Source organism: Oxyura jamaicensis, chromosome Z (assembly GCF_011077185.1).
Source record: "Oxyura jamaicensis isolate SHBP4307 breed ruddy duck chromosome Z, BPBGC_Ojam_1.0, whole genome shotgun sequence".
Classification (NCBI taxonomy): domain Eukaryota; kingdom Metazoa; phylum Chordata; class Aves; order Anseriformes; family Anatidae; genus Oxyura; species Oxyura jamaicensis.
The window spans coordinates 15,577,209-15,584,000 of NC_048926.1; the positions used below are offsets into that span (position 1 = coordinate 15,577,209).

A 6,792-nucleotide genomic window follows, 5' to 3' on the forward strand; every position below is an offset into this window, starting at 1 on the left:
GCACCAGCCAGAGAATGACACCCTCACCTTGCATTTTGCTGCATTCCTGTGGAAGGACGGGCTGTCCATTTGGAGATGTAGGCTGAGCAAAAATGACATTTCCAGGAGTGGAGAACCTTGCAGAACAGTGGCTTGTTGGGGTTGAGGCTTTCCATGCTGTCTGTACTGAGTTTTGCAGCCCTGAGGACACTGAATTCAGGTCTGCAGTGGCAGCTCCACAGATCCTAAGGTTTCAGGGAGCTCTGAGAAAGGGCAAGTCAATGGGATTCTGGGGTCTCCATTCACCTTCACTACTCCCATATGCTCTGATCTTTGTGGGGCCCATGGCCCTTCCTTGGAGGGATCTAGCTGTCCAGCACAGCCTGGAGGACAAGCAGGAGCTGTGGACTGCTGCTGTTAGGTGCCACCTGCACTGTGGAAACCTGGTGTAGAACACCCATCTCCAGAGCTGCTGGGTAAGGAAAGTTAATGCTGCTCCCCCTGGAGGGGCTGGGTCTTGCAGACTCTGGGGTTTTCGGTAGTGAAGGGCAGGTTCACCTGCCTGACCTCTTGCCCTTCATAAGCCTTTCAATTTCACCTAGTTGTGCCCATATGGTGATCAATAATTATTGGCAGAGCTAAAGCAGAACTTATACTTCATTTGCTTCATTCGTGTGTATTAATAAGCATGGCACAAATGTTTTAACTGAATCCAGTGCATTAAACTGCTGTCTACTGTGTTGTGATAATTAGATTGCAGACACACTAGCTACTGCTGCTTGTGCTATTTTTCCTTTGATGCCAATCTCTCTCTCTCTCTGGCACACACCAAGAGTGTTTGTTTTGTCCTCGATCAGCCATCTGGTGCCTATTCATTATCACCTTTTGGGAAGCTGCCTGTTTCCATTGGGCCAGTATCTGTTTAGTTTGAGTTCTCTGTAGAGTTCCCGGAGTCTGAGCTAACTCAGGAGTTTTGATTGCAGGAACTGAGGAGTCATTTTGAGACCAGTACTGAAACATGAAAAGCAGAGTAGTTACATATAAATAAGATGGATCATGCACTTCAATGATCTTTTAAACATTTAACCTCTGCTGGAGTAAATATGTGGTGTTTTTCAGCGAATATATAAAATACAGATGAAAACTAATATACAAGGAAATCTGCAAGGCAACAATCTCAGGACGATTGTGTAACAAATACGAAGCTAACATGCCTCTTTTTGGAGAAGCTCATCATGCTTTGATCCACCATCATGTTTATCTCAAAAACATATTGTTTATGTAGAGGATTATGCTGTTGCCTTCTGAGGTAACTGTCATATGGTGAAAACTCCAGTTTGCTGAAAGTAGAAACATTAGGAAAAACCTTGTAGGTCAGCCAGTGTAAAGCAGAGAGTTGAACTATTGCACACTTTCTCTGGAATAAATGACTAGTTACAGGTCAACACGTGCTTGAGAATTCCTGGCAGATAGAGAAGGTCACCATCTGTTAAAGGGAAAGAAAGTCCAAAATTAAATAAATGAGGTGAATCACCTTTTCTCAAGGGAGCTCAGTTTCCCCTCAGAGTATTAACGATAAAGTTTAGAGATTGCAGAAGACTGCAAAGTAGGGACAATCTTGCATTTGAATGAAATGAGCAAATAGCATGAAACACAGGTTTTAAAATCCCTAGTTGAAATTAAATTAAGCATAAAACATATGAATAACTACATAAAAGGCTTTTAGGCATTAATGGAAGTTAGGAAATTGAGGGATGGACTGATTTGGCTCCATCAGAGCCACTCATGGCTTCTTCAAGGGAAGTTGATATCCTCTCAGGAGGATATGAATTGCACCCAAGTAATTGGGTTTAACTGAAGCTCCCATTTGTGTTATGCCTGTCATTGACCAGAGAACATCCCCAGCTCTCTCAGCCTTTCTTCATAGGAGATGTGATCCAGCCCTCAGATCATCTTTGTGTCCCTCCTCTGGACCTGCTCTAACAGCCTCACATCCTTCTTGAGCTGGGGACCCCACACCAGGACGCAGCACTCCAAGTGGGGCCTCACAAGGGCAGAGCAGAGGGGCACAATCCCCTCCTTCCACCTGCTGCCCACCCCTCTGTTGGTGCAGCCTAGGACACAGCTGGCCTTCTGGGCTGCAAGCACACACTGCTGGCTCATGTTGAACTTTTCATTCACCAGAGAACCTCCAAGTCCTTCTCTGCAGGGCTGCTCTCAGTGAGTTCTTCTTCCAGTCTGTGCTCATGGTTGGGATTGCCCTGATCCAGGTGTAGCAGCTTGCACTTGGCATTATTAAACCTCATGCAGTTCACATGTGCCAAGTTCTCTAGCCTGTCCAGGTCCCTCTGGATGGCTTCCCTTCCTTCTGTTGTATCAACTGCAGCACTCATCTTGGTGTCATCTGCAAACCTGCTGAGGGTGCACTCGATCCCAGTGTCTGTGTCATTGATAAAGATATTAAACCGCACCTGTCCCAGGACAGACCCCTGAGGAACACCATTCATCACCGGTCTCCACCTGGACATAGAACCATTGACCACCACTCTCTGGGTGCAGCCTTCAAGCCAGTTCCTTATGCACTGAATGGTCCACCCATCAAGTCCATATCTCTCCAATTTGGAGAACAGGATAGCATGGGGGACTATGTCAAAGGGCGTACCAGTAGCTGACATTAGTTAGTCTTACCTTGTCAACTGATGCAGTCACTTCATCATAGAAGACCACCAGATTGGTCAGGCATGATTTACCCTTGGTGAAGCTGTGCTGACTGTCTCGGATCACTTTCTTGTCCTGCATGTGCCTTAACATTTCTTCCAGGAGGATCTGTTCCATAATCTTCCCAGGCACAGAGGTGAGGCTCACTGTTCTGTAGTTCCCTGGGTCCTCCTTTCTACCCTTATGAAAAGTGGAAGTGATGTTTCCCTTTTTCTGGTCAACGGGAACTTCTCCTGACTTTTCAAAGGTGATGGAGAGAGGCTTGGTAACTCCATCAGCCAGTTCTGTCAGGACCCTGGGGTGCTTGTCCTCAGGCCCCATAGACTTGTACTTGTTTAGTTTCATCAGGTGGTCTCAAACCTGTTCTTCTCTTACAGTGGGAAGAACTTTGTTCCTTCAGCCCTCCTCTATGGGTTCAGGGAAATGTGAGATGTGGGAAGCCTGACTGTCAGTGAAGGCTGAGGCAAAGAAGTTGTTGAGTACCTAAGCCTTCTCTGTCTGTGGTTACCAGTTCAACCTTCTCATCTATCAGAGGGGGCATGCTCTTCTTGGCCCTTCTTTTCTGGCCAATGTACCTACAGAATCCCTTCTTATTGTTCTTTGCATCCCTTGCCAGGCTCAATTCCATCTGTGCCTTGGTTTTCGTGATCACATTCCTGCACATCCTAACAGCATAGGGTGATCTGGCCATCCTTCTCCTCTTTTCTCTAAGTAAGTGCCTACAAAAGAAAAATGGTTTGAGAATAGCCCTGACTTAGTAACTAGTAAATTATGCCCTGTCATAATTCAGTTCTTAGAAAGGTGTCTTCCTCAACCAATCTTTGTTCCTTTGTTCACCCTGATGTGATCATTGATTGCAGTGGTGCTGCAGAATATTCAAAATAAAAGAAATAGCTTAAATATGTGTGAAAATCACTCATGAAGAAGGTGGCTGCAGGATGGCAGTGGGCAGAATAATAGTCCTCTGCTCTCCCTAGGAGCTTTTCTGTAGTTAGTGACCAGCTGAGGATTTCATACTTCGAGTTCAGAAACACCCAAATTAGCAGAATGGTTTCAGGCTAGTTGCCTGAAAATTCCATGCTTTTTGTATTTGAAGTCTGAAGGCGTCATCAAAAGGCTCCCCTTGACTGGGTGGCCTGTAGTAGTTTTACAGAAATTATTTCTATTTGTTATATGTATAATGAATGTATACAATACATATAATCATAATAACAACATGACTGCATGTTACCTTCTTGGTTGTATCTAAGCAGACAGAAATTATAAATATCCTACTTCATCTGAGTAGTTCAGATGTTCCTTAGAATAGTGGTTTCTTCTTGGTAAGAGATTTATCAGCAAGTAGGTGAATTTCTTATGGAAACAAATTCAATGGAAGTTCCTCAAAGCCATTGAAGGTTATAGACAATATTGTCTGTCCCAACACAATTGTGAGATTTGAAGATTGCTCTTATCATAACTATAGACCAGTTAAATAATCTTTTTTGGAAAAACTAACAGAGGATACCTGATGAGAACTCTCTGTCTTACACTGGAGTAACGAAGAATGCAATTTAGAATATTATTGTAGCCACATGGAAGAATGAACAGCTATTTAGGATAAAAAACACAGTACACAATTAATTTATCTTCTTGTGTCATTCCCATGTAGAGTCCTGAGTTTTGTTCAGGATTTAGCGTTCATACTTAGTACATTCCTGACAAAATCATTTGTTCCACTAACCTAAGCTTTGCTAATGTTATCTATCTATTTATTTATTTATTTAATTTATTTCCCACAACTGATGCAGCATGATTTAGTGTGTGCACAAAGGCCCCTCCTACTCATTGTTGGCTCCTGTGCTTTGAGGGGAAGGTTGCAGGGCTGGGGAAGATTGCTCTTCAGCTCTGCCTGGCCACCACTAGGATTATGGTAGCAAGCTTGGATGCTGCAGAAAGCTGCTCCACCAAAAAGTGTTAGTAGGTGGGAGCAGAAGAGTGCAAAGAACAAAGACATACGCAGACGGGTTTTGCTGAATGCTGATAGGAATAGTGGGGATGTCAGAAACTCGAGTGAAAGGGGCAGGACTCCTGTGAAACATGTCCTTAAGAAAGTGTGAGATGAGTAATAATCACCATGCTAGCACATGGCTGAGAAGGATATGGTACCACTGAGAAAGCAGTTTAAGGAAGTCAGTAACCATTGACCAGTGACCTGTCTGTCTTTGAAAAACATCTGTGTTCTCTGCAAAGGAATGAAGCTTTGACTGGAAACTACCAGTGTTTCTGTTCTGTTCATTGCTTGATATTAGCAATGAGAGTTCATTGCTTAATGTTAGCAATGGGATATGTAATATTTTTCATAGTTTACAGTTTGAATTTCTCCTCATATACACTTAAAACACTATTTATTTATTTATTTATTTATTTATTCCACTCATTTTCTTTTTGAATTTCTGGATGGAGCTGTTGTGTCATCTGATCTGGAGAATGGTACTGACTGTGTTTGGACTGTATTATGCTTTTTTTTTTTTTTTTTTTTTTTTTTTTTTTAATTGTATTATGGTCATCATTAGGTAACTGTGACTTTGTGAGTCCTTATCCATCTGGCATCTAACTGTAGATATTTTGGATGAGCTCTGGTGGGTACTAGAGTGACATAACCTATATTACTACCTGAGTATGACGTTCTTGTCCAGGAATTTATTGTGAATGTAATGTTTGCATTTTACTCTATTGCCTTCTTCCTTCTTCCAGTGCCTCCCAGTGTTCATCTCTCATTTTTTGTGACTTCCATTTCTGGAACAATAGAAAAAAACTTTATGGAAATTAGCATTTGTTCTGGTTCAGCCTCTAATTCTGTAGTTCTCGTAGTGCTAAAATTGGAGTAAAGGTCATGTCCACTTTAATTTGCCTTGCTTACTGTATGATTTTCTCAGCTAGCCTCCTGGACTGCATGCAATAAGGGCTTTCGTTATGGGTATAAAAGAGCAATCCTTTACAAACCTAAAAATCCCTCAGTGGCCAGTTGTAACCTATTACCTCAATTTAGTTCTTTCCAACTAAGAGGCTATATGAAAAGAAACCCTGAAACTGCAGCAGTTACATCTATTTTCCTGCCCTGTTTTAGTGATGAGCATTATACATAACTCTGTTATTCACTGTCCAGCCCTCCAAAAGCTCTGGTCTATGCAGTCCTAGATTCTGTGTCCTGACATCTGAATCCTGGTGCCTATAACCTCCTGCTCCCATGAAATTAATTTACATTACTCACATTGCTGTCAGGAAGATTTCACAGAGTCTGAAATAAGATTTGTTCCAGTAAAAGTATTATGAATATACATTTGCTGAATCTCTCTCTCTCTCTCTCTTTTTTTTTTTTTTTTTTTTTTTTAATTTTACCTATGAGTATAAACTAAGACCTGTTTTGAGCCATTGTAGCTGACACCACCTCCGAGAAAATAATCAATATTCAAAATAATAAAAAGATCTCCTTTATGTTGTCTTTGGTATTTGAGTCACAACGTCTGAATTCCTGCACAGGATGTGTGTTTTCAGCTCTGTGTGGTGAGAAGACTAAGAAGTAATAGAAAACGATACATCCTCATAAATCAGATCAATTACAAATTCTTGGTTGTGACGCATATTGCTGGAACATTTTGTTTAGAATCAGTTGCTATATTCCCAAGAAGCAGAACTGTGGAAATACCACTCCCCACCCCTGAATACCTTGTTCATATTAATGAAGTCCATTGTTTTGTGACTAAATGAACCATGCAATGGTTTTGAGGCACACCCTGTTCTTTAAGAACCGACAGATCCTCTGCAAGCTTTGGCAGGATTTCAGGTAATTTTGTGTCTCCCCATCACTTCCTGCACCACAAGATTGAAATGTGGTCAAATGTTTGTTTTTTTAATTTTCAGCCTCCAGTTCTTTCTCATAGTATTGGAGTCACTTTTATTAGAGTGAAGTTAGGCTCTGCTCCAGGAAATGATATCTATTTTGCCCACTAGAAACTTTCAGATGACATGCTTATTTAAAGCAGTTTTGTCTATATTCCAGAATGCTTGATTCTTTTGAACAGCAAATTGAAACATAATTGTTGTTGTCGTTCC

At 41.7% G+C, this 6,792-nt stretch overlaps 1 long non-coding RNA gene across 2 annotated transcripts; it reads right to left on the bottom strand.

Annotated features, from left to right (window-relative positions):
- Positions 1-787: 787 nt before the first annotated feature.
- On the bottom strand, positions 788-6,633 carry LOC118156731. 2 transcript variants are annotated; one of them, XR_004746409.1, is made up of 3 exons: positions 6,406-6,633; positions 5,353-5,494; positions 788-990 (listed from the first exon to the last, which is right to left on the bottom strand). It is a non-coding gene; the product is annotated as an uncharacterized LOC118156731 (long non-coding RNA). The 2 variants fall into 2 exon arrangements; XR_004746410.1 differs by having other exon boundaries at positions 5,353-5,475; positions 6,406-6,632.
- Between the last annotated feature and the right edge of the window lie 159 nt (positions 6,634-6,792).